We start from the raw sequence: 12,440 nt of genomic DNA, 5'->3' as shown, positions 1-12,440 counted from the left end.
GATTCTTGATAGGAGTGAGAGAGACAGGGTAGTTGTCATGGGGGACTTCAACTTTCCAAATATTGACTGGGAACACTATAATTCGAGTACTATAGATGGGTCAGTTTTTGTCCAGTGTGTGCAGGAGGGCTTCCAGACACAGTATGTAGATAGACCAACAAGGGGCGAAGCCACATTAGATTTGGTATTGGGTAATGAGCCTGCCCAGGTGTTAGATTTGGAAGTAGGTGAGCACTTTGGTGATAGCGATCACAATTCTGTTCTGTTTACTTTAGTGATGGAAAGGGATAGGTGTATACCACTGGGCAAGAGTTATAGCTGGGGGAAAGGTAATTACGATGAGATTAGGCAAGATTTAGGGAGCATAGGATGGGGAAAGAAACTGCAGGGGATGGGCACATTAGAAATGTGGAGCTTATTCAAGGAAAAGCTCCTGTGTGTCCTAGATAAGTATGTACCTGTCAGGCAGGGAGGAAGCTGTAGAGTGCGGGAGCCGTGGTTTACGAAGGAGGTGGAATCTCTGGTCAAGAGGAAGAAGAAGGCTTATGTTAGGATGAGATGTGAAGGCTCAGTTAGGGCACTTGAGGGCTAAGAGGTAGCCAGGAAAGACCTAAAGAGAGAGCTCAGAAGAGCCAGGAGGAGACATGAGAAGTTGTTGGCGGATAGGATCAGGGTAAACCCTAAGACTTTCTAGAGGTATTTAAGGAATAAAAGAATGACGAAAGTAAGATTAGGGCCAATCAAGGATAGTAGTGGTAAGTTGTGTGTGGAGTCAGATGAGATAGGGGAAGTGCTAAATTAATATTTTTCAACAGTATTCACTCTAGAAAACGACAATGTTTTCAAGGAGAATACTGAGATACAGGCTACTAGACTAGGTGGGATTGAGGTTCACAAGGAAGAGGTATTAGAAACCCTTCAGAGGGTGAAGATAGATAAGTCCCCTGGGCCAGATGGGATTTATCCTCGGGTCCTCTGGGAAGCCAGGGAGGAGATTGCCGAGCCTTTGGCATTGATCTTTAACTCGTCATTGTCTACAGGAATAGTGTCGGGTGACTGGAGGATAGCAAATGTGGTTCCCCTGTTCAAGAAGGGGAGTAGAGACAATCTTGGTAATTATAGACCAGTGAGCCTTACCTCAGTTGTTGGTAAAGTGTTGGAAAAGGTTATAAGGGATAGGATTTATAATCATCTAGAAAAGAATAAATTGATTAGGGATAGTCAGCACTGTTTTGTGAAGGGAAGGTCGTGCCTCACAAACCTTATTGAGTTCTTTGAGAAGGTGACCAAACAGGTAGATGAGAGTAAACCGGTTGATGTGGTGTATATGGATTTCAGCAAGACGTTCGATAAGGTTCCCCACAATAGGCTATTGTACAAAATGCGGAGGAATGGAATTGTGGGAGATATAGAAATTTCGATCGGAAATTGCCTTGCTGAAAGAAGACAGAGGGTGGTAGTTGATGGGAAATGTTCATCCTGGAGACCAGTTACTAGTGGTGTACCACAAGGGTCGGTGTTGGGTCCACTGCTGTTTGTCATTTTTATAAATGACCTGGATGAGGGCGTAGAAGGATGGGTTAGTAAATTTGCAGATGACACTAAGGTCGGTGGAGTTGTGAATAGTGACGAAGGATGCTGTAGGTTGCAGAGAGACATAGATAAGCTGCAGAGCTGGGCTGAGAGGTGGCAAATGGAGTTTAATGCAGACAAGTGTGAGGTGATGCACTTTGGTAGGAGTAACCAGAAGGCAAAGTACAGGGCTAATTGTAAGATTCTTAGTAGTGTAGATGAGCAGAGAGATCTCAGTGTCCATGTACACAGATCCTTGAAAGTTGCCACCCAGGTTGACAGGGCGGTTAAGAAGGCATACAGTGTTTTAGCTTTTATTAATAGAGGGATCGCGTTCCGGAACCAAGAGGTTATGCTGCAGCTGTACAAAACTCTGGTGCGGCCGCACTTGGAGTATTGTGTACAGTTCTGGTCACCGCATAAGAAGAAGGATGTGGAAGCTTTGGAAAGCGTGCAGACGAGATTTACTAGGATGTTGCCTGGTATGGAGGGAAGGTCTTACGAGGAAAGGTTGAGGGACTTGAGGCTGTTTTCATTAGAGAGAAGAAGGTTGAGAGGTGACTTAATTGAAACATATAAAATAATCAGAGGGTTAGATAGGGTGGTTAGGCAGATCCTTTTTCCTAGGATGGTGACGGCGAGCACGAGGAGGCATAGCTTTAAATTGAGGGGTGAAAGATATAGGACAGATGTCTGAGGTAGTTTCTTTACTCAGAGAGTAGTAAGGGAATGGAATGCTTTGCCTGCAACGGTAGTAGATTCGCCAACTTTAGGTACATTTAAGTCGTCATTGGATAAGCATATGGACGTACATGGAATAGTGTAGGTTAGATGGGCTTGAGATCGGTATGACAAGTCGGCACAACATCGAGGGCTGAAGGGCCTGTAGTGTGCTGTAATATTCTATGTTCTATGTACTTTCCAGATCATAACATCTTGCTGCATTAAAAAAAAGTCACATCTCAACCTGCACTGATGTTAGAACAGAATAGTATCCTGCATTAATAAGGTGGACATTTTGATGGCAATGCATCTATGTGCTAAGATGCACAGGTCTGGAAAAATGTCTTTATACAGGATTTCACTGCTTGATCAAATCTTTCAGTTTTTCAGTGAGCATGATACCCATTAATTAGTAAGAAACATAAACTGCCAAACTAACCTTGTTGAAATAACTGTGGTTGGGGATACCATAAACTCATTAGTGAGTCAAAAGCAGTCTGCTATTTTTAAGTAATGTAATTATTTTTCTAGCATTTGGAGCAGTGCTGCTCACATTTAAGCATTAATTTTACAGTATTGTTCCAGACAAAGCTGCATAATGCTAAAACGTTTTGGCTTTCATTGTGTAGCTAACACTGTTTGAGGAGTATATAATTTAATGTTGCTCCAAGATAATTCTTCAAATTCAATTAATCACTGCGGGACCACCATATTTTTGGAAATTTGCTCACTTCAGTGAAAACCCTTTTTACCATTTAACCTCCCAATCTTTGGCACTCTTATACTGAAAGAAGGGCTGTATTTTTCTATTACATTTTACAGCAGCATCAGAGGAGCAGGAAAACTGATGTTTTGTGTCAGGATTTTTCTTCAGAAATGAGCTTCTTCTAAAATTGCCCATTTCTGAAGAAGGTTCCTGACTCAAAATGTCAGCTTTTCCACTCCTCTGATGCTGCCTGACCTGCTGCGTTCCTCCAGATCCACACTGTGTTATCTCTGACTCCAGCATCTGCAGTTCCTACTATCTGTATTTGTATAAGCACGTTTATAACATGATTCAGAGAGTGCAGTTATATTTCATCACCGCAATATATCTCTACGCCCTTAATAGCTGATGAAGTGCTATTGGTGTGTGGTCAACTGTTTTATCGCTCATTAGTATTTGTAATAAAACTGCTTGAGTGTCATAAAACCCCATTTGATTCAATAAGGTCTTTTACTATGTGACTCCAGTCCCAGACTCACAGCAATACCAATGACTCTCAGCCAATTTCCGCTGGAACTCGGTAAGCCACTTAGTTGTACCTTAGCGGCAATTAAGGATGGACAACAAATGCTGTCCTTTCCAGCAATGCTCACACCTTATGAATGAATAACAACAAAAAAAAGTTAGTAATATAGTTTTCTGCACCACTATTCTTCGAGTGATCTTGTCACCTTTCAAATTCCATAAACTCTTTGGTTAATGATCCACTACTGACTTTGCTATCGCCAACGCCCGTTACAATTTAGTCATTCTAATCAAGCTATTCCCATATGGCTTCTTCAGGCAGAATTGTGATTTGATTCAATACAGACAGAGGCTATTTGGCTGGTTCTTATTTCCCCTGAGCTTTCCCCATTGGGTCGATAGAAAGTAGCTGTTCCCTTAGTTGAAGGGTCAATAACAAAGTGAGATATTTTTCAGGTGAAGGCCAGAAGGGAGATTTGAAAAAAGAAGGGTGGTTGGGGCCTAGAATGCACTGCCGAGGAAAGTAGTTGAGATGGGAAATCTCACAACCTTTAAAATATACTTTGATGAGCATTTGAAATGTCATTGCATTCGACGCTACGAGCCTAGAGTAGAAAAGTGGGATGTGTGTAGACTCAAAGGTAACAAAGTGTGGAGCTGGATGAACACAGCAGGCCAAGCAGCATCTTAGGAGCGCAAAAGCTGACGTTTCAGGCCTCAACCCTTCATCAGAAAAGGGGGAGGGGGAGAGGATTCTGAAATAAATAGGGAGAGAGGGGGAGGCAGACCGAAGATGGATAGAGGAGAAGATAGGTGGTGAGGAGAGTATAGGTAGGGAGGGGATAGGTCAGTCCAGGAAGGACGGACAGGTCAAGGGGATGGGATGAGGTTAGTAGTTAGGAAATGGAGATGCAGCTTGAGGTGGGAGGAGGGGGTAGGCGAGAGGAAGAACAGGTTAGGGAGGTGGGGACGAGCTGGGCTGGTTTTGGGATGCAGTGGGGGGAGGGGAGATTTTGAAGCTGGTGAAATCCACATTGATACCATTGGGCTGCAGGGTTCCCAAGCGGAATATGAGTTGCTGTTCCTGCAACCTTCGGGTGGCATCATTATGGCACTGCAGGAGGCCCATGATGGACATGTCGTCTAAAGAATGGGAGAGGGAGTTAAAATGTTTCGCGACTGGGAGGTGCAGTTGTTTATTGCGAACCTCCCAGCTGCGAACCATTTTAACTCCCCCTCCCTTTCCTTAGACGACTAGTATGCGTAGAAGACACTGCCATGAATGAGCAGCCATGATGGACCGCAGGCTCAAAGAGTTGAATAACCTACTCCTACGTTATTGGCTGCCATACATTGGCTGGATTTATAAGGAGATAATCAACCCCATCACCACACCATTCGTGGCCATTAAGTAAGATTCTGACCCAGAACTTCTGGATATGAGGGAGGGTCCATACCACCACATCACATGACCACTCTTGTCACTGCTTCTGATGCCAGTTCTCTTCAACATTTAAGATAGACTTACTGCTTTTGTACCCAAATTATTCTGCCCTCCACCTGGCTCTGATGCGAACATTTATCAGGATAAATAATCCACCACTCATGCTGTTTCTTCCCCCAAGTTGGTTATTTCCTCTGTTTATCATCTGACCTTATCCTATCTCATGATCAATTCCTTTTACACTCATCAACCTTATTCAGATTATCTGAACACTGTGCTCATGAGCTCAGTCGTCTTCCACTGCAAAATCTTGATCTCCTGCTCAGCTTTTAAGTGAAATAATGAATGGGCTGCTGCTTCTAATTTTCTGTCTCATTTGCAAGTCTAAATAATAACTCCCAATCCTGAACTTTGACAGTTTCACCATCATATTATCAGCATCTCCTACATTAGAACAGTAACTACACTTCGAATGTGCTTCATGGGCTGTGAAATGGGCTTCATGGGTTGACCCACAATGCCCTTAGGGAGGGAATTCCAGGATTTTGACCCAGTGACACTGGAGCAATGGGAATATATTTCCAAGTCAGGATGGTGAGTGGCTTGGAGGGGAACTTGAAGGTGGTGGTGCTCCCATGTAAGTCTTTGTCCTTCTGGATGGAGGTGGTCATGGGTTTGGAAAGTGCTTTCTGAGGATCTTTGGTGAATTTCTGCACTGCGTCTTACAAATAGTCCACACTGCTGCTACTGAGCGTCGATGGCGGAAGGAGTGTATGTTTATTGATGTTGTGCCAATCAAAGCTTGTTCCTGCCTACTGAACCTGTCCTTCCTCCCACCTATCCCCTCCTCCCACCTCAAGCCCCACCTCCATCTCCTAGCTACTAACCTCATCTCACCTCTTGACCTGTCCATCCTCCCTGGATTGACCTATCCCGTCCCAAACTCCCCACTTACACTCACCTTTACTGGCTCCGTCCCCACCTCTTTGGCCCATCTTTCCTCTCCACGTATCTTCTCCTCAATCCATCTTCTATCTGCATCCCCCTCTCTCTCTATTTATTTCAGATACCCCTTCCCCTCCCACATTTTTGAAGAAGGGTCTCGGGCCGAAAAGTCAGCCTTCCTGGTCCTCTAATGCTGCTTGGCCTGTTGTGTTCATCCAGCTCTACACCTTTGTCCTGGATAGTGTCAGGTTTCTTGAGTGTTGTTGGGGCTGCACTCATCTAGGCAAATGGGGAATATTTCCATCACACTCCTGACTTGTGCTCAGCCGTACAGAAATCTATGGGGTGGATCTTTCATTTGCAGATCAGTAATTACAGATACAGACTATTTTGTTCGAAAAGCACACACTTTGTAGTCTGTCAATGTGGCATTTTATAAATTCCTGCTTTGAAAAAGAAACTAGTCTGACTCGAAGTTAAAACACAGACAAATTCTAAACAAGGGTTCACACCTAAAATGCATTGTCTGACCTGAGACGTCACTTCTGGTATATTAATAAAACCTTTATTTATCTCGGACAGTGACTTGAAAGAAATCCTGAGATTTGCACATTAATCCTTTCTAACTGATTAAAGATTTAACAGCCATCTTAGGCTTGTTCAATACATTTGCATCAGTCTTATGACCTTTTGATCTCTTGCTTATAAATTCTGTGCCTGATGCCACCTCTCTCACCAACACCTGAAGAAGGAGCGAGACTGTGAAAGCTTGCGTTTTCAAATAAACCTGTTGAACTATAACAAAGTGTGGAGCTGGATGAATGCAGCAGGCTAAGCAGCATCCTAGGAGCACAGAAGCTGACGTTTTGGGCCTAGACCCAAATTTTTTGAAACCTGTGCCCTCTCAGTCTTTATAATTTTATGAGAAGGGGCAGATTCTCCTTATGTACTCTAACCGGATCTCTGAGGGGCTGAAAACTTCTCTCTCAGATCTCCTCTGAGACTGCTCTCCATAAAGCACAGTCCAAACTTCTCCAAGTTGTCCTCATAGCTGAAGTATCTCATTCCTGGAACCATTTTTGTTAATCTATTCTTCACTATCTCCAAAGCATTCACATTTCTCCAACAAAGTGGGGCCCATGTCTGTACACAACTCGCCAGCTAAGGTCTAACAAGCATATTGTACCAGCTGAACATCACCTCCTTGATCTTGTACTCTGCCCCTTGTAGTAAATGCCTGCTCTCTTCGCCTGTCCTCCCAGCTCAATAATCTGTACTTTTATACACCCAGATGCTTCTTCTTAAGCAACCCTTTTGAATGATCACATTCATTTTAATATACCTGTCCATATTTCTTCCAACAAAATGCATCACCTTTCATTTATCTGCATTGAACTTCATCTGCTACCTATCTGCGCACTACTCCAAATTGGCTCTATACTTTTGAATTTCACTTTAGACAAGGGGGCCAAAACTGTTCACTGTTTTCTAGCTATGGTCTAACCAGTGCCTTGTACAGTTTTAGGAAGCCTTTCTTATTTTTAAACTTCTCTTTGAAATAAAGGCCAACATTCCATTTGCCTTCCCTATTACCTGCTGGACTTGGATACTATCCTAATGCAATTCTCAGGCGAGGGCCCCCAAAACCCTCTGTGTTGCAGCTTTCTGAGGTCTTTCTCTACTTAAGTAACATTCAGCTCCTCTATTCTTGAAGCCAAAGTGCAAAACCTCACATCTTCCCACACTGTATGCCACCAGCCAAGTTTTTTTTACCCACTTACATATTTTGTCTCTTTCTGTCATCCTCAATATTTGCCTTCCCACCTACTTCTGTGTCATCTGCAAACTTGGCAATTGTATCTATGCACTTCTGTCATTTAAGACAATGAACATATGTTTTAAATAATTGGGGCTTCAGGAATGATCCTCTGCAGCACAGACTCTCTAACTTTGAACAATGTCAAACTTGCCAATGTTGATCTTGCTTTGCACACCTCCTGTGCAGTGTAACCTGTATGCCTTGCTCTGCCTAAGCACCCTGTGATCCCGCCTGCTGCTCACAAAACTAGCCCTTTTACTGTACTTAGGTTTCTGTGACTACAGTACATCAAATCAAACCAAAACTCCACTAGCTGCAAGTTGACCTGAAAATGACCCTCCTATTCCAACTCTCTGCCTCCTAGTGGTTAGACAATCCTCTATTGAACTAATATACTCCCTGCACTTGTGCTCTTATTAAATAGCTCTACGTCTGGTATTATGCTGAATGCCTTTTGGAGTCCAGGTATATACCTACAGGTTCCTCTTCATTTATGCTGTTTGTTACCTCATCAAACAATTCTAATAAATATGTCCAGCATGTCCAGAGAATAGCAGGGTTTTCCATCACATTCCTGACTTATGCCTTGCAGATAGTGCACGGGCTTTGGGGATTTAGCAGGTGAACTACTCCCGCAGGTTTCCTGGCCTCTGACTTAGTCTTGTATTTATATGGTTAGTTAAATTCAGTTTCTGGTCAGTAGTAAATCCCATGATGTAGACAATGGGGCTTCGGTAATCCTATTGAAAGTCAAGGGATGATGGTTAGATTATTTTTTGTTGGAAGTGGCCATTGTCTGACACTTCGGTGGAATTAATGTTATTTGCTAATTATCAGCCCAATTCTGGATACTATCTGAGTCTTGGTGCATTTGAACATGGACTGCTTCAGTATCTTGAGGAGCCACAAATGGTGCTGCGCATTGAACAAGCATTTTGTGTTTTCCTATTCTGTTGGTTTTGCAATGACAAATATTCTGTGCAATGTCCATCACTTGTTGTTTGAAGCTAGAAATGTGTCACACAATATTTAATGGCTCAGTGGGGACTCGGGTTTTCCCAGGCTGAGAGCCTAACCATCAGCTGGGTCGTCAGCTGAGGTTTGCAATGACTGCTGTGCAGCCTTGATCAATTTCTAGATAGTTGTGAAGCCTATTCCAATGGTTGCATTCTTTCTTAGTCAGTGAGTGTGCCTCATGGACTGTTCTGCAGGGCCCCGTTGCTACTGCAAAAAAAGGCCCATGGTTAGATGGTCACTCATCATTTTTGGAGAAACTGTATGTTTTTAGAAATAGCACCTCACCAGTTCTCCTGACCACCGCCACCTCCCATCGGTACTGTCCACCTGTGAACAATAACTAGAGTATTTCTCGCTCTGCTCAATGAATGAAGCCGCCCTCACATCACTCAATAATTACTGTACTCTCCCCAGATTCTAACTATGGACTCACATGGGGTCATTAGTTTAAGTGGAAAACTATGGAAGCAATGCCCTCATTTCCAAATCAAATCAGTTGTAGGTTCATTTCCAACTCCAGAAACTTGAGCGTGTTATCTAAAATGGCATTAAAGAGCTGGATGGGTGCAGGACCAACAATACTCAAGAAGTCAGAAGTCACATAACTTGTTGGACTATAGCCTGGTGTTGTGTGAGTTCTGACTTTGTCCACCCCAGTCCAACACCAGAACCTCCACATTGTGAATACTTAAGAGGGATATTGGTGAAATTTCTTCTGGAGTTCTGTGTCCAGTCCTGGTCATCCTGTTATATTACTAAACAGGAGAGGGTTCAGAAAAGATTTAGCAGGGCGTTGCTGGGAATGCAGTGTTTAAGTTACAAGGAGAAGCTGCATGGGCTGAGACGTTTTTCACTGGAGCGTAGGGGTTGAGGGGTGACTTTGTAGAGGTTTATAAAATCATGAGGGGGATAGATAAGGTGAATAGCAAGTGTCTCTTCCCTAGGGTGGAGGATTTCAAGACTAGGGGGCATATTTTTAAAGTGGGAAGAGAAAGATTTTAAAAAGGCATGACAGGCAACTTTTTTTACAGAGAGTGGTTCATGTATGGAATGAGCTTCCAGAGGAAGCGGTGGATGTGGGAACCATTACCACATTTAAATTTGGATAAGTATATGAAGAAGCAATGTTTGGAGGGATATGGGCCAAGCGCAGGCAAGTAGGATTAGGTTAGTTTGAGATTATGGTCGGCATGGACTGTTTCTGTTCCCATGCATACACCATGACTCTGTAAGCTGAACAAGACTCAGAACAAGGCAGCCCACCTGACTGGTACGATATCAAACACCTTCAGCAGGCATTCCTTTACCCACTGGCACATAATGGTAGCAGTATGTACTATTGAGAAATGTACTACAGTAACTCACCCAGCTTCCTTCAAGAGCACCTTCCAAACTCACATTCTGTATAATCTAGAAGGCCATGAGCAGCAAATGCACGGGAATACCATTTGCAAGTTTCTCTCCAAACCACTCACTATCCTGACTTGAAAATACATCGCTTCACTGTCGCGGGGTCAAAATCTTAGAATTCCCCTTAACGGCATTGTGAGTCTGCCTACAGTCTTGTCACCTAGGTTGATAGGGTTGTTAGGAAGGCATATGGTGTGTTGGGTTTTATTGGTAGGGGGATTGAGTTTCGGAGCAATAAGGTCATGTTGCAGCTGTACAAAACTCTGGTGCGGCCACACTTGGAGTATTGCGTACAGTTCTGGTCGCCGCATTATCGAAAGGATGTGGAAGCACTGGAAAGGGTGCAGAGGAGATTTACCAGGATGTTGCCTGGTGTGGAGGGAAGTCTTATGAGGAAAGGCTGAGGGACCTGAGGCTGTTTTCGTTAGAGAGAAGGTTAAGAGGTGACTTGATAGAGACATACAAGATGATCAGAGGATTAGATAGGGTAGACAGTGAGAGCCTTTTTCCTCGGATGGAGATGGCTAGCACGAGGGGACATAGCTTTAAATTGAGGGGTGATAGATATAGGACAGATGTCATAGATAGGTTCTTTACTCAGAGTAGTGAGGGCGTGGAATGCCCTGCCTGCAACAGTAGTAGGCTCGCCAACTTTAAGGGCATTTAAATTGTCATTGGATAAACATATGGATGATAATGGAATAGTGTAGGTTAGATGGGCTTCAGATTGGTTTCACAGGTCAGCGCAACATCGAGGGCCGAAGGGCCTGTACTTTGTTGTAGTATTCTATGTTCTACAGCACGTGGACTGCAGCATTTCAAGAAGGCAGCTCACCATCACTTTTTCATGAGCAAACAGGGATGGGCCCAGCCAGTGAGGCCCACATCCCATGACTGAATGTGAAAAAAAAAATCAGAGCTAGCAAGAACTGCAGATGCTGGAGTCAGGGACAAAACAGTGTGGAGCTGGGGGAACACAGCAAGCCAGGCAGCATCAGAGGAGCAGGAAAGTGACGTTTCAGGTCTTCAGACAATCAGATGATTTGCTGAGGCAATGCTATACCCTGACAAGTGCTGATGTACAGATGAGCCATTAAACTGAGGCCCAATGTCCTCTCAGGCTCACAGAAAAGATCCCACAACATCCTCTTTCCAGAAGAGAATTCCCCAACTGACATAATAGTTACACACTTCTTCAGAATTCTTCATAGGCTGTTCTGAAGAAGCATCATACCAGACTCCAAACATTAAACTCTGTTTCTCTCTCCACAGATTCTGCCAGACCTGCTGAGCTGCTCTCGCATTCCCTGTTCTGAAGAAGGGACACCGGGCCCGAAACATTAACTCTGTTTTCGCCTCCCCAGATGCTGCCAGACCTGCTGAGCTTTCCCAGCAACTGTCGTTGTTTCTAGCATCGCCTGAGCTTGTTTCAGATTTTCAGCATCTGCCATACTTCACTTTTATTTTTGTTTCAGAATCATGTAGTACAGAAAAGGCCCTTCCGCCCATCAAGTTTGTACCTTCCAAAATAGACCACTGCCTGTCTTAGTTCCACACTCTCGCACTAGCCCCATTACCTTGAACATTATACTATTTCGAGCGCTCACCCAAATACCTTTTAAAGGTTAATAAAATGTGAGGCTGGATGAACACAGCAGGCCCAGCAGCATCTCAGGAGCACAAAAGCTGATGTTTCGGGCCTAGACCCTTCATCAGAGATGGGTCTAGGCCCGAAACGTCAGCTTTTGTGCTCCTGAGATTCTGCTTGGCCTGCTGTGTTCATCCAGCCTCACATTTTATTATCTTGGATTCTCCAGCATCTGCAGTTCCCATTATCACTGATACCTTTTAAAGGTTGTGAGGTTTTCTACCTCAACTACCCTCCCAGGCAGTGCATTCCAGACACCCACCAGTGTCTGGGTGAACAATGTTTCTTCAAAGGTGAAAACAACAAAAAACACAGCAGTCCAGGCAGCGTCTATGGAGAGACAAGACGGTAACATTTCAAGTCGAGATGACTCTTCATCAGAGCTCAATCTCTTTTGTTTTCAGCAAGATTCCAGCATCTGCAGCAATTTGCTCCTGCAATGATTTTTTTTCAAATTCCTCTCGCTTCCACTTTTAAATCATGTCCATTTATTATTGACCCTATGATTAAGAAGAACAGCTGCTTTCTTCTCTACCTGGATGTCTCTCATAATTTTACACATCTATCTCGGGTGTCCCTCTTAACCATTTCCCCACCAAAGAAAACACCCGAGCTTCTCCAGCCTTCTCTT

Source organism: Stegostoma tigrinum, chromosome 3 (assembly GCF_030684315.1).
Source record: "Stegostoma tigrinum isolate sSteTig4 chromosome 3, sSteTig4.hap1, whole genome shotgun sequence".
Classification (NCBI taxonomy): Eukaryota; Metazoa; Chordata; class Chondrichthyes; order Orectolobiformes; family Stegostomatidae; genus Stegostoma; species Stegostoma tigrinum.
Note: the sequence above shows the minus strand (reverse complement) of the source record.